This window comes from Panthera onca, chromosome A1 (genome assembly GCF_046562875.1).
Source record: "Panthera onca isolate mPanOnc1 chromosome A1, mPanOnc1 haplotype 2, whole genome shotgun sequence".
Taxonomy (NCBI): domain Eukaryota; kingdom Metazoa; phylum Chordata; class Mammalia; order Carnivora; family Felidae; genus Panthera; species Panthera onca.
In genome coordinates this window covers 153,050,960-153,067,228 of record NC_138339.1, presented here as the reverse complement: position 1 = coordinate 153,067,228, position 16,269 = coordinate 153,050,960, and the positions used below count along the sequence as shown (strand labels likewise).

Genomic DNA, 16,269 nt, shown 5'->3' with positions numbered 1-16,269 from the left:
CAGTGTTACCAGCATCCACATGGGGAGCCCCATGGTCAGCCTCTGTGAGCTGCAGCCTAGGTGAAACAGCTGGATGTTAATACTGCCTTGCTATAAAATGAAAGCCCCTAACTCAAACTCATTGGAAAAAGAGTGAAACTTCTGCAGTGTTCTTTACAAGAGGTACTTTTTGCTCATGAAAAGAAATCAGTGCGTCCCCTAAGAATAATAAAAGGAAATATTTTACGGTTAAGCATATGATTTGGAGTGAAGAATTTGGATATTGCTCTGCTGGTCCAGACTGTTAACACTCTTCTTCTTCCTCCTGTGGGCCCCCTTCATCAGCTATCACAAAAGTTTTGTCTGTGGCATAGAGATTGCCCATGGTACGCTGCAGTACAGGGTTGTTTTCCCCCTTGTTATTTTGGCAAATCAATTCAATGTTCCTTAGATTCCCAAAATAGAAATCTCTTTCTCCAAGTCTTCAACATTAAGTTTCAACACGTTGACCTGCTGCATCAATTAGCTGTTTCATCATCCCAGTTGCCCACACCAGATTCTTTAGCACCAAACCCAGGTCAACCTTAGGGGTTGCAGTAGTTCTGTGGGTCACAGAGGGCCTCTGTGGAGCTGCACTCCTAGAGCTGAGAAGTTTCTTCAGTTTGTTTAGAGCTGGAGCAACAAGGGAGGGAGCCACTAAAGTTTTCTCATCTTGTCTGGCAGCTATAGGGTCATAGTCTTTTTCATCATAGTTTGCATCAAAAAAGTTCTTGAACCACTGAACAAATTCAAAATTGCCTTGAAAATTTCCTTTTCTAACTTGTCCACAGGAATTATTTTGTCAATACCAATTGTCTTAAAACCTGCTTGTAGTATTTTGAAGTTCTGGATGTATTCGTGTTCTAGTTTAGTGTGGAATTTCACTTTCTTCAAGGCAATGGAGCCAAGGAACAGCATGCCCATAAACTGATGATAAGCAGTTACTGAGTGCAACTGTTTGATCTTTGTCAGATTCAGCTGCAGAGACTCATTGACCCAGGCCCAGCATGTCGTGTTGTCTTAGATTATTGCTGGTGACGGACATTGAGTATACATTCAGTGCCTTCTTCGGTTCTTGGTGGGACCATATCCCCTGCCTGTGCCTGGCTTTGGTTCTGTCTTGGTCTTGCTCAAACTGTCCCACCTTACTATATTAAGATTTTTATTTGTCACATTTTCCAAATTTTATAACAATATATCTTAGTGTTGGCTTACTTTTTTTTTAATGGAATTTCTCTGTGCCTTCTGCATCTGAATGTGTGTTTCCTTCCCTAGATTGTGGATGTTTTCACCTATTATTTCCTTAACCACATTTTCTGCCCCTTTTCCTCTCTCTTTTTCTTCTTCTTAGACTCCTATAGTTAAATGTTATTATGTTTAATAGAGTCACTTTTTGCCCTAAGTCTATTCTTGTGTTGCATTATTGTTTTATTTATTTTTTTTCAGTTTTTTTCCATTCCTTTGTCTTTTTTGGTCACTAATTCATTCCTCCCCCCAGCCCACTATGCATTGCATGAAGCCTTTTTCCAATTTGTTTATTGAATTTTCAAATGATTTATTTTTTTTAACTCTTTTAACTCTGTGGTGTGTCACTGATGTCTTCTATTCTTTGCTCAAGCCCAGTGAGTATCATTATGATCAATGCTTTAAATCACCCATAATAGAATATTTATCCTATTATCTTTCTATTGTTATTTATACCTGTTTGGCCTAGCTCTCTGACTGTTACCTTATCTTGTTCTTTCATTTAAGATAAATTTCTCCTTCTTCGCATTTTGTTTATCTGTACCATTTTCTGTGTGTCAGAAATGCCAGTTTGTCTTCTGCTCCCGAAAGTAATGGCTTTATGAAGAAGAGGTCATGTAATGTCCATGCTCTTTGGTTTCATGGAGTGTCTCTGGTGTGTGCTGTGTGTATTCTGATATTTTGTTCTGGCTGCTCCATCCTTCAGTCAAGTTATCTGCAGAGGCTCTCCTTGCTTTCTATGGACAGTGTTTGGTCTCTGACCTGAATTTGGCAAGTTTTACTTGGTGTGCTCTGGTCTGTTTGTGAAATAAAACTTGTCATCATCCCTACCAGGAGGAACTGGGGCCCTGCAAAACTCTCTGGTCAGTAGATGTGGTGTGGGTAGGAGTTTAGGCTTATCTTGTGGGGAATGGCCTCACTGTGCTGGACTGATGCAAGCTTGACTGAGAATGGCAGTCCTACCAGAATTAAGGGGTCTGGAGCTTGGTGTAAACTAGTTAGGCAGCCAGTATAGATGCTGCTCTGCTTTCTGCAAGTAGCTCTGTCTATATGCTAAGGAGCATGGGAGGGAAATAGTGCCAGCCAGCTCCTTTGTTCCAGGAAATGTGTCTCTGAATGCTGCCCCTAAGAACTGTGCTCCAAAAAGAGCAAATAATCTCTACCTGTGTGCACCAGGCATTCTTCAGATTGCTGTTTCCACACCATCTGCCACTGGGTTGTTTGCTTGCTTTCTCTCTAAGAGGAGGACAGTGCCTTTGGGATCTATCACAGCCAAGGCCACTGACAATTAGGACTCCAGATTTTAATCCTCACTGATTGCAAGAACTCTCAAAATTTAGCCCCTGTCTTTTTCCAGAACAATGTTTTGAGGAAATGTTCTCCAGGTGTGTTCCCCGATTTTCTCCTCCCTCTCTCACTCTCTCTGTCTACACAGTTCCTCTGACCATTTTGTAAGAAAGTTATTTCCTTTATTTGATTTTACGAGTTGTTTATATATTTTGGATACTTACCCCTTATTTAATATTGGGTTAGTAAAACTTTTCTCATTTTGTAGGTTGATTTTTCATTTTTTTCTTTGACTGTTTCATTTGCTGTGAAGATTTTAAGTATATTTGATTCCTATTTGTTAATTTTTACTTTTGTTTTTCCTGCTTTCAGTGTCACTTCCAAAACACCATTGCCAAGACCATTGGTGAGGTGCCATATCTTAATGTTTTCTTCTAGTTTTATGGTATCATATCTTGTGTTTAAGTCTTTGATCTTTTTGAATTATCTTTTTGTGAGTGACATGAGAGGTGGGTCTAACATCATTATTCTGCATGTATGTATCCAGTTTTCCAAACTTTTGTTAAATAAACTATTCTTTCCCTCTCTTTTTATTTTCCATATTTTCACCAGGTGTGACTGGTGACTACCTTAATAAATATTAGTTGATCATACATGTGGGTGTTTAATTATGTGCTGTCCATTTGGTTCCATTGGTGTGTGTTTATTTTTTTGTGCCAATAGCATACTATTTTATTACTATAGCTTCGTAATATAGTTTGAAACCAGGAAGTGAAATATCTCTAGCTTTGTTCTTTCTTAGGTTTGCTTTGGTTATTTGCTCTTGCAATTCTTACAAATTTTAGGTCTTTTGCTATTTCTATGTCTGTGAATAATGCCATTGGAATTTGGATAAGAATTGCATTGAATCTATAGATGACTTTGTGCAGTATGGGCATTTTAACACTATGAATTCTTCCAATCATAGCACACTGGATGTATTTTCATTTGTTTGTGTCTTGTTTGATTTTCTTCAAAAAAGGCACGCATTTTTCCTTGTACATATCTTTAATTCCTTGCCTTAATTTATTCCTATATGTTGTATTCTATATATATATATATACACACACATATACATATGTATATACATATGCATGTATATATATACATAAATAAATGTGTAGAAATTAAACTGATTTCTGATATTGATTTTATATTCTATAGTTTTATTGAAATCGTTCATTAGTTCCAATAGTATCTTTGTTCAGTTGTTGAGATTTTCTATATACAAAATGATATCAACTACAATTACTGACAATTTTAATTGTACTTTTCAGAATCAGTTGCCTTTTATTTCTTTGTGTTGTCTAATTTTTCTAGCTAGAACTTGGAGTATTATATAGAATAAGAGTAGTGAAAGTGAGCATCATTGTCTTGTTTCTGATCTTAGAAGATACACTTTCAATTTTTTCACCATTGTGTATAAAGCCTGTTGCAGTTGGATGTAGATGACCTTTATTAGGGTAAGGTATATTTGTTCTATACCCAGTCTGTAGAAGGTTTTTTATCATGATAGAACATTGTATGTGTCAAATGCTTTTCTGCATCTATTGTGATGATCAAGTGATTTTTATCTTTCATTTTATTGATGTAAAAGGTTGCATTTTATTTGAGTATGTTGAACCATTACTGCATCACAGAGATAAATCCCAAATGGCTAAAGTGAACACTTTTAAACTGATTCTTGAATTAAGTTTGGAAATATTCTGTTGAAAATGTTTACATTAATATGTGCAGTGATATTGGTGTATAGTTTTCTACTTTGTAATGTTCTTATCTATCATTAGTATCAGTGTAATGCTGGCCTTGTAAAAAGACTTTGAAAGTGTTTCCACCTCTTCAATTTTTGGAAGAATTTGAGCAGCATAGGTATTAATTCTTTGGTAAATGTTTGGTAGAATATGCCAGTGAAGCCATCTGATCTGGGTTGTTTTCTGTGTTGGGAGTATTTGTTTCTTCTTTACTGTTTTTAATTCTTTCCTACTAATTGATCTGTTTAGATTTTATGTTTCTTCATGATTCTGTCCTGCTAGGTTGTATGTATAAATTGTAGGTATATAATTATTCATAGTAATCTCTTATGATCTTATGAATTTCTGTCATATTAGATGTAAAGTCTTTTTCTACAGTTATAATTTTATTTCTTGAGGATTCACAATTTTTTTCTTAGCCTATGTAAAGCTTTCTTAATTTTGTTTACATTCTTGAAAGATGAACTCTTAGTTGTACTAATCATTTTTCATTACTGTTTTGAGCTTATTTATTTCTGCTCATATCTTTATTATTTCCCTTTTTTTGCTTTTTTTTTAGCTTATTTTTTTCTTCTTTTTCTAGTTCATTGAGACCTTGCAAGGAAGATCTAGTGGTGGTGAATTTTGTTATATTTTGTTTGCTTAAGAAACTTTATTCTTCCTACATATCTGAAGGATAATCTTTCTTGGCATGGTATTGTTGGTTGCCAATTTTTACTTTTCAACACTTTGAATTTGCCATTCTACTCTTTCCTTGTGTAATTATAGTAGAAGGGACTAAAGCAGCTTCCCCACCTCCTTTGTATCTGCAGCCCTAATTGAGATATTGTTTTTGGGGGGCTGCACAGGAAAATTAGAAATGTCTCAGGTCTCTTGGTATAAAGGGCAGAGGCGCATTTGTTTGGTAATGGATGTCAAGTTAGTTGTATAAAAAAAAGGGCTAGAAAAGAATAACTTGCCCCACCATGGTACTAAAATCATTTTCCAGAACATAATAGATTGCATTAATAAGTTTTTTTCTATCAGTAATGCCTTTTAAAGTAAATTGAAAAAATTATCCAATTAAAAGGCATAAAGTGGATGAACTTAAAAAAAGGTGGGGGGGGGAGAAGAAAAAAAAAGGGTCCCAGCTATATGCTGTCCACAGAGCACATTAATTTTAAGGAAAACGTAGATTCATAGTGAAAGGATGGAAGAAATGTTCCATATGAATGGAAAACAAAAGGCAGCAAGGCTAGCTATTGTTGCATCAGACAAAGTACACGTTCGGTCAAAATCTTCAGTAAAATAAAAGTAAGGTTATTATGTAATGACAAAGAGATCAATAAATCAAGAGAATATAATAATTGTAAATATATACAGACCCAACATCAGAGCATCTACATATATGAAGTCAACAATAACAGATCTAAATGGAAAAATAGACCCATAAGTATAGAAAACTTAATACCCCAATTCAACAATGAATAAATCATACAGACAGAAAAGTCAATAAGGAAAAATTGGACTAGGACTATATTTTAAACCAAACGAGCATAACATACATGTATATAACTTTTTATTCAACTGCATCAGAATATACATTCTTCCGAAGGTCACATGGTACATCCTCTAGGATAGATAACATATTAGCTCATAAAACAAGTCTTAGCAAATTTAAAAATATTAAAATAATAAAAAGTATATTCTTTCAATCACAATGATAGTAAACTAGAAAGAAATAACAAGAGGAAGGCTGAAAACTTCATAAAAAATTCATAAACTAGACAACTTACTACTGAACAACCAATTAAAGCACCATATATAAATAGGTATGAAATTCTGCTAAAGTAGTGCTAAGAGAAAAGTCTATTATGAAACACCTAAATTAAGGTAAAAAATTTCAAATAAACAACTATGTTTACTCTTTAAAGAAATAACTAAAAGAGACCAAAGCCCAAATTTATAAAAATAAACGTTTAAAGATATTATACAGATCACAAATAAAGTACTAGAAAAAAAAAAAAGTATCAATGAAACAAAGAGTTGCCTTTTAAAAATAAAAACAGAAAAAACTTAGCTGAAGGAAAGAAAAAAAGGAGACAATACAAATAAATAAAATAAAAATGATAGAGAAGACATAAAAAATGATAATTTAAAATTAAAAGAATTATAGTAGACTACCAAAATAATTTATACACCAAATGACTGGATAATCTAGATGAAATGTATAAATTCCTAGAAACATGATTTATCATCTGTGACTCATGAATAAATAGAAAATCTGAACAAAGCAACGACAGGAATACTAAATCATTAATCAAAAACCTCCCAAGGCCGGGGTGGGGGGAGGGCATGACCAAATGGTTTCAATGGTGAATTCTAACAAACATTGAAAGGTTAATGCCAAAAATCTCAAATTATTCTGAAAAACTGAAGAGGAAGGTACACTTCCAAATTCATTTAACAAGGCCATTTTTAAGATACCAAAACTAGATAAGGACTCTAAAAGAAAATAAATTTAAGGTCAATATTCCAGATAAATGTAGATACAAATAGTCTAAACAAAACATTAACAAACACAATTCAACAACATATTTATAGAAATATATAGCTTGACCACATGGGATTTATTCCTGTTATGCAAAGATGGTTCAGCATATGCCAATTAATAAACATGATATACTATGATAAGAAACTAACGATAAAAATTATGTCATCTCAGTACATGTAGAAATAGCATTTGACAATATAAGATATCTTTCATGATACAAATCTTCAACAAATTGGGTATAGAAGCAAGATGAATCAAGAAAATAAAATCTATTGTCACAAGCCCACAACTGACATCATATGCAAAGGTAAAAGGATGAAAGATTTTCCCTAATTTCAGGAACAAAATAGTGACTTCACTCCCCACTTCTTTTCAACATAGTGCTGAATACTCTAGCCAAAGCAATTAGGCAAGCAAAACAAACAAACAAAATGCATCCCGATTGTAAAATTGTCCCTGTTTGTGGATGACATTATTTTATATGAGGAAAAACTACAAATTCCATGAAAAACTACTAGAACAAATAAAGAAATTTAATAAATTAACATGATACAAAATAAACACAGATTTAGTCATGTTTCTGTACTAACAATGAAATATATAAAAATAAAGCAATCCCATGCATAATAGCATCAGACACAATAAAACACTAAGAAATAAACAAAAACAGATATCTATACACTAAAATTATAAAACATTAATTAAGGTAATTGAAGAAGACAGAAATGAAAAGATATTCCATGTTCACTGGAAAAATTAATTGCAAATTATGAACATCATTAAATTTCCAAACTATCCAGAACATCTATAGATTCCATGCAATCTTTATCAAAATTCCAATGGCATTTTTTACAGAAATGGAAAAAAAAATCTGAAATTCATATAGAACCACAAGAAGATCCAAAGAGGCAAAGCAATTATGAGAAAGAAGAACAAACCTGGAGGCATCACACAACCTGATTTCAAATTGCATTATGAAGCTATACCAATCAAAACAATATGATATTAATATAAAAAGAAACCTATGAAGCAATAGAACCTACAATCAAGAAACTACAAATAAATCCATGCATATGCATTCAATTAAAATCTGACAAAGGAGGATCACATAGGTAGCTCAGTTGACTAAGCATCTAACTCTTGATTTCAACTCAGGTTATGAACTGATGGTTTGTGAGTTTGAGCCCCACAGAGCTATGAGCTGACAATGTGGATACTGCTTGGGAATCTCTCTCCGTCTCTCTCTGCCCCTCCCATGCTCTTCCTCTCTCAAAATAGATAAATACACATAAAAAAATAAATAAATAGAAGTTGGCAAAGTGTCCAAGGGTATTCAATAGAAAAACGGATATCTTCTCCAACAAATGATGTTGGGAAAGTTGGGTGTTCACCTGCAAAAAGAATGTTACCCCTATCTTACACCATTCATTAAAAACAACAGAAATTGTATGAAAAGTATGGACGTAAGACTGAAAGCCATAAAACTAATAAAAAATTAGAAAAAATTCACCTTGACATTGGTCTTAGCAATGATTTTTTTGGCTATGATGCATAAGGCAAAGGCTACAAAAAAATTAAATAAGTGGGACTCTATCAAATTAAAAAGCATCTACCCAGCAAAAGAAGCAATCACCATCAAGAATTTAAATGCACCATACATAATGGGAGAAAATATGTACATTCCATCTATCTGTTGTGAGGTTAATATCCATAATATATAGGACTCTTAAGCAACTTAACAGCAAAAAAAAAAAAAAAAAAAAGACAAATAATCCGATTGAAAAAATGGTCAGAGAAGTTAGGCATTGTTTAAAAAGAGGCATACACTGGCAAACAGGCAAATAAAAAGATGCTCAACATCACTAATCATCAGCGAAATGTAAATAAAATAAAAACAATTTATAATACCTCACAATTATTGGAATATCTCTAAATTAAGACAAGAGATAGCAAGGTTATGAAAAGAAAAGCGTATATAACTACTAACACTATTTTGAAGATATATTTCCATGTTCATGTTCATTGTAGTGTTATTCACTATAGTCAAAATAAAACATAAACGATACCTAAAACACAAACAAAACATACCTGAACAAAAACAAAACAAAACATAAACAGACATAAAAAACAACATAAGACCCATTATGATATGTGATATACATAGACATCTATATATATCCATATAGATATATATTGTTATTCCTAAAAAGAAGGAAATCCTGCCATTTGCAATAACATGGATAAACCTGGAGGGTATTATTCTAAGTGTAATAAGTAAGGTAAATGTGGAAGATAAATATTGAATGAACTCATACACACACGCAAGGTCCCAAATGGTATTACTTCAGCCAAGTCTCCAAACTGGGGCTCATAATGAACATAATGACAATTTCTAATCCCCCTGATATATTTCAAAAAATATATATATATAAAAATTTATATACCCAGGATGATGTGAGAAAAAAAACTGATGTTCTGGCTACATTTGTTTTTTGTAAGAGGTCTCTTGACCTTTTCTATCCCCCATAGAGACCTTTTCTATCCCCCATAAGAAGATCAGATAATCCACCTATTAAGACAAACTATTCCAAAATGAAGATAAGATTACCTAATAATCTTTTCTTTTTTCTTTTCTGTTTATGACTTTTTTTTGCCAAACCTTTAGTCTTTCCCTTTTGGTAGACATTTGGAGCTGCCCTCTACTTGCTAGATGGGATGCTGCTCAATTCATGAATCATTTAATAAAACCAAATAAAATTTTAAATTTACTTGGTTGAATTGTGGATATAACACTTATAAGTAGAATCATAAAATGCTGAGCTCATAGATACAGAGTGCAAAATGCTGGTTGCCCAGAGCCGGGAGGTTGGAGTAAATGGGAAATGCTGGTCAAAAGGTACAGACTCCCAGTTATAATATAAATAAGTGCTGGGGACCTAATACATAGCATAGTGACTATAGTCAACAAAAGTCTTATATATTGGAAAGCTACTGGGAGTAAATCTAAAATGTTCTTACCACACAGACAACAAATGTAATTTTATGATGTGATGGACATAAGAACTAACTTTACTATGGTAATCATTTTGTAATATATACATATATCAGGTCAATATGTTGTACACCTTAAACTTGCTCAATGTTGTATGTTAATTATAGCTTGATAAAGCTTTCACAATACTAGTAAATATGTTAATTGCCAAATACATATATGTAAACATTAAATTATTTTACAATTCTATCTGGTTTAAGATCTATCCTCAACAATAGTTTGTAAATGGTGACATGTAAAATATTGAGAAAATCACCCTCAATGTTGCCCATGGGAGAACACAAAACTATAACAATTATAAATTTATAAATTTTAAATGTTACTAACTAAAAAGGATGTTTAAAGGAAAAACATGGAAATAATGACAAAGTAGAAATATTTGAAAATAGATTGCTTGATAATGCCAGTAGTCACTAATTTCATTTAAATGAGGTAATAAGTAAGGAAGGGTGGCGCCCAAGTAATTCCAAGCTTTAAATACCATCCATTACAAAATACAGTTTTTTCCATTATATTTCCATAGTTTCAATGCAATATTTATTATTTTATTTACCAAATTTTCACACATTTTAATAGAGAATAATTTTCCACTTTTCTACGAAGTCTTGGAAGCTCTGGTATAAACAATATATGTAGTCTTTATTGCAGAGCTTTTTAGCCCAAATGTAAACAATTTCATAAGGGAAGAAATAAATGTCATAAAGGGTATAAATACTCTTAGATTAAATATGCCATGTCAAACTAGAGCATGCTAGAAAAGAGGAAAAACAATAACAGAACTCAATTTGGTTAGAGGGCATTTATTTACTCATAAGGGGACAAATTATATCTAGTAGAATTCTGACCATCAGGTGATATTACTATCATTTTATATCTGATATTATGCATTAGAGAATATTTTAATTGAAACTCTTGGGAAATTTAACAATTTCCCAATCTCTATGGTGAAAACCTCTATAGTTGAATTACTGTGAATATAACAAAAGGAAGGGATAAAATTATAAATCTTCATTGTCCTCTAGAGAAAATGTCTCTGGGGCACACAACCGAGATTAAATATCTGCTTGGTATCCCTTTCTCATGAGGAATTGAACAGACTGTCCTGGAAGCTCCCTAAGAACATGTAAATGTTCTATGTGCTTCCTTACCTCATTTAGTCCCACATTCTTCAGTTACATTATTATGTTCACTATCAATTCATCATGGGCAAGCTTTATCAGTGCCACAGAAGAGTAAACTGGTGGATCTATTCAACCCATTTGTTGATGAAATGAATCAGAAATGAAAGCAATGAAAAGCATCCAAAAATATCACATTAATTTAGGTGAGTTATTTCAGCTTTTTACAAATGTCACTGACTGCATATGATGCATATAATCTCTATGTGGGGAACTTTAGAATTTATAGAATGAGTATTCTCCTGCCACTGTAGAACTTGACTTTAGATATTTTGTGGGTTTTTTTTTATTCTAGATGTTTGTACACAGATGTCTACACAAATTCTAACAAGGCTTAGAGGTATTGATACTATTTAGTATCTGAAAACTATAGTTATGGGTGGCATTTTCATTTTTAAAGAATGTTGAAATAAAAGCTTTTCTAACAGTCTGCTTCTATAAGTGTAGACAAAGCTATTGTAAAAATATTTAAATGTATATGACTTACACATTTCTGAATTTCTTTTTTTTTGTAATATGAGATAAACTACTCATTGATTTTATGCTAATAAGACTACAAAACATGTAAACAATATCAACTTAATTTATATGGTAAATTCAACATTTTGAAAAATATTTTTATTTCATGAAACACAACTATGCAGGCAACACGTACAATATTTTGTTCTAGTATGTATTTGCTAAATATGCGTATTATACACATGATCCTCTGTAATAAATATTACATATTTTGTCTATTCCAGGGATTGATCATGATATTTGAGCAAGAGCTTCTCCACCCAAGACCTGATAACTGAAACAAACACAATTGATTTGAGCCATAAATATATTCAGGAATTATAGTTATTTTCATGGACTCCTTAGGTACTGATTTTACATAATATCCTTTGAAGTTTCTACGTTTGAGTTCTTTAACCTTTAATATGGGAGTTTACTCTATCTTCTTTTATGATTGATTCAATAATCAGTACTTTGTTTTTCTTCGTTTAGAGGTTACTTGTGTTTCAACAGAACCATACAATTGTCTATGTTTGGAAAATCCCTTTGTATCAATAAATATAAGACAAATTATTGTAGTTTCCAAAGACATGTTAGCTCTAAGGCCTCCAAATACCCCTGATATATTTCAAAAATATATAAATTTACACACCCAGGATGATGTGAGAAAAAACTGATGTTCTGGTTACATTTGTTTTTTGTAAGAGGTCTCTTGACAAAATTATATCTCAAAAATCCACACACTTTAATGCTTCTTGGAACTGATATATTACAAATTGCAAACTAAACTTCTATCCACTCCAAGAGCATTAAGTTGACTCAAAAAATAAACCTCTCATTCAACTGTAAGAAGTAGTCGAAACTTCAACAAGGTAGGCACAGGTGACCTAAATAACACAAATGGCAAGATGTCTGATCTTTATACTCACTCTGTATAATTATTGCGATAAAGTAGCTGTTTTATTTGATATTCTGTGAATCAGAAAACTATCAATAAGAGATTTTTATTTCAGAGCTACAGGGTTAATAATCTTTGAAGTCTTTTCTCTCCATGTTTTTTCACATGGAATTATGTAATTTTTATTGATATATTTAAGTCATTTATTTGCTAATTAATAATTCTCTGGTATGGATTTACTCCCAGAAATGGAGAGAACCAAAGTTTGTGTATTACTCCAATGTATTTTTTATGAATTACTTACTAATTCTTTTCTGAAAATGGAAAATATAGCTATAGTTTCACAAATTATTCTGTTTTAAGAATTATTCATCTAATTATTGCATTAAGTCTATGTTATTTAGTTCTATCATAAGCCAATGTCTTTTAAAACATTGACACACAAAAGTAGACATGACATAGACTTTATTATCCAGTGTCTTGCAGGTTAATGAGAGAAACATACATTAAGGGGTGACTACATTGTTATGGTTTAATTGTTATGATAAAGACAATAGACTCTGAGACCAGATGTAAAAAATAATCTAGAATGAGTCTTCTGGAGATAGTAAAGTAAAAAGAAAATTGAATAGAGATCATAACTCTTACTTTTGATATAAGTACAAAAGCAACCAGGTTTAAATACTTTTATGTTTCACATTTTCATGGTGAAATTTAAGCCCCTTGTGAATTGAAAAAGAACATTTAGTCAGGAAAACTGTGTTGAAATATCATTTCCACTTATTTATATCTTTATGATCATGAACAAGTCTTAAACTCTATGTCTTCATTTCTTCTTCAGTACAATTGGGTAATATTTCCAAGTGACATAAATTAAAATAAATTAGATAATGTATTTAAGAGCTCAGTTTGAATGTGATAAAATGTTAATAGAAAATAAAATTAATTTTGCACCAACTTGATGATGAGAAACCATGACCACACCATACCCTCAAATAAAACTTTCTTATGATATTTTCAGAGTGAACACCTCCCATGGGTTGATGACCTGATTAATTCTGTTTGATGAACTTCATACTACTATATTTATCACAAGAGTTACATACAGATGATAGAATTTATGAAGATGCTAAACCAAAGCACCTTTTTTGAGTTCATCCTCATGGGGTTTTCTGATGATCCAGCCAAACAGCCACTCCTGTTTTTCCTGCTTCTCTGCATTTACCTGACCACCATGGTTGGAAACCTTCTCATAATCCTAACAAGTATATCAAATGTTTGCTTTCACTCCCCTATGTATTATTTCCTTAGCAATTTATCCTTGATTGACCTTTGTTTGTCTTCCACTACTGTTCCCAAAATGCTTGTAGACATCCAGACAGGAAATTCTACTATCTCATTTAATAACTGCATGATGCAAATGTACCTATTTATCTGTTTTTCAGGGATGGAAACATTACTTCTCCCTATTATGTCTTATGACCGTTTTGTGGCCATCTGCCTTCCTTTGTCCTACTTATCCATTATGACTCCCAAATTCTGTGCTCGTCTGGTGGCCACCTCCTGGATCTTTGCAATCTTGAGTGCACAGATACACACCATCTTATTGGTTCAATTATCCTTCTGTAAGGATAACAAAATTCCTCAGTTCTTCTGTGATATTGGACCACTGCTAAAATTGTCCTGTTCAGATACCCATAGCAATGAGTTATTTATTTTTATTGAGGGGGGACTGGTGGTGGTGGTAAGCTTTATCTGTATTTTAGTTTCTTACATACTCATTGGTTATTCTATAGTCAGAATGCCATCAACCATAGGGAAATTTAAAGCATTCTCCACATGCTCTTCTCATATCTGCGTGGTCCTCTTGTTTTTTGGCACAATAATTGGCGTTTATTTATGTCCCTCCAACTCCCATATAGCTGAAAAAGACCAAGCAGCAGCTGTCATGTACACTGTGATTACTCCCTTGTTAAATCCTTTCATCTATAGCCTAAGGAATAGTTATCTGACAGGGGCTCTTAGGAAAACTATTCAAAAGAAATTGTTTCTATAACACATTTCAAGGTGTGGAGACTTTTCAGGTAAACACATAGAGGAGTCAATGATTTTATTAATTCTTGTTCATTTACCTTTGCATTTTGTGATTGAAATGCCTACTGATAGTTTCTTCAGTAAATTACCATTTTGTGTGTAGCAAGAAAATCCATGAACTATAAACTAGTAAAATTGTTATCATTTTTGAGTGTATTATTCTGAGTTGCAGGAATATTGTAGATGGTATAGAAAAAACTATATATTGTGAAATTTCTGCAAATTCTACCAATCCTAACGTGTCAAACAAACCTCAAATATGATTGACAAAATTTGTTTCATTGGACATGACTAAAAATATTTTACAAAAGGAATGATTATTTTTTGATATCACTTTTGATATTGTGTTTTGATTGAATCTTTTGGATATACTAAGTGTATACTCATACCAAAGCAAATAAAAATATATTTCCTAATATATTTCCAATTTGTATTATTTGCATGTCTAGTTGGACTACATTGGTTAATAATTACAATACATGTCAAAAAATAGACATAGTGAACTTCTGTCTTGTTTATGATGAAACATAAAATTTTCAATGCTACTTAGTTTTTAATATACTAGAATTTGGATATATATGGAGATTTATTTTTATTTTATTTTATATTAGGGTATGACTCTGTGTATGTGTAATCTATCATCATTTATTGAAAAGTTTATTGTTTCTCCTCGGTGCACTGTCAACATTCTCTTAGAATTTATGTATATATATGTGTGGTCTCTGAACAATCCATTGTATTGCATTTTTTAAATTCCTGAATCTTTCAGCAGTGCCTTACTACTTTATTTCAATTGTATAATAAAACTTACAGGCTTTGAGTTTGAGCTACAATATGTAAAGAGCTTACAAGTTGTTACCTTACAGTAAGAATAAGTTGGCATACTAAAAGTCAAGGATCGCTTTGACCTAAAAGAAAACTGTGATTTCAGGACTAAAAATCACACCAAAATCTCAAAATGCAGGACAATCCAGAGCCAAGATCTCATCTATTTTTGGCTTCTGTTGAGACTGCTGAGATACAAGCTCTTAAACTTCCAAGAGGAAGGATCTTGATTGAGAAGCTCCATAAGAAATATCCTCACTCCTGTGTGAATAGCCTGACCTTTTGATTTTGAGAAGGTTTTAACAAAAGCTAGTACAACCATTCACTCAGCTATTTCCCAATATCATCCTTACAGTGGATATTTCTGAATATTGGCATATTTTACTGTGTGCATAAACTGACAATTTCCTTTAGTAGGGTCTGTTTTGTGGTTGTTTTTTAGCATTGCAATCCTTGATTCATCTCTTTTATTTCACATTGTACTATAAGCAGCAAGGGTAAACTTGACTGTAACTTAGAAACTTTGCTTGAAAAGGTCCTTAAATATTCGAGTTGACTATGTCTGAGTTCTGCCTTCCGTGTAACTGACAAAAACACATTCTGGACTACATATCAATAATTCATCTGAAGACAGATTCCAATGATACACTCCCCATTTCCTTCTAAATTCCACTAGAAGTATTTTTAAGTCCAGATTTCCAATGTCAATTTGTTCAGGGTGATTTAAGCTTTCTCCAAAGCAACTTAAATCTTTTCTATAATTCTCCTATTTTTTGTGTTATGAATCTTATCACTGGCAGTATCTTTAATATCCAGATCTCAACTAATATTCATTTCAAGGAAATCTAGTC

The 16,269-nt window shown here is 32.5% G+C and overlaps 1 pseudogene; it reads right to left on the bottom strand.

Moving 5' to 3' along the window:
• Positions 1-283: 283 nt before the first annotated feature.
• Positions 284-13,735, bottom strand: LOC132680492 (microtubule-associated protein RP/EB family member 1 pseudogene; annotated as a pseudogene).
• Positions 13,736-16,269: the final 2,534 nt, after the last annotated feature.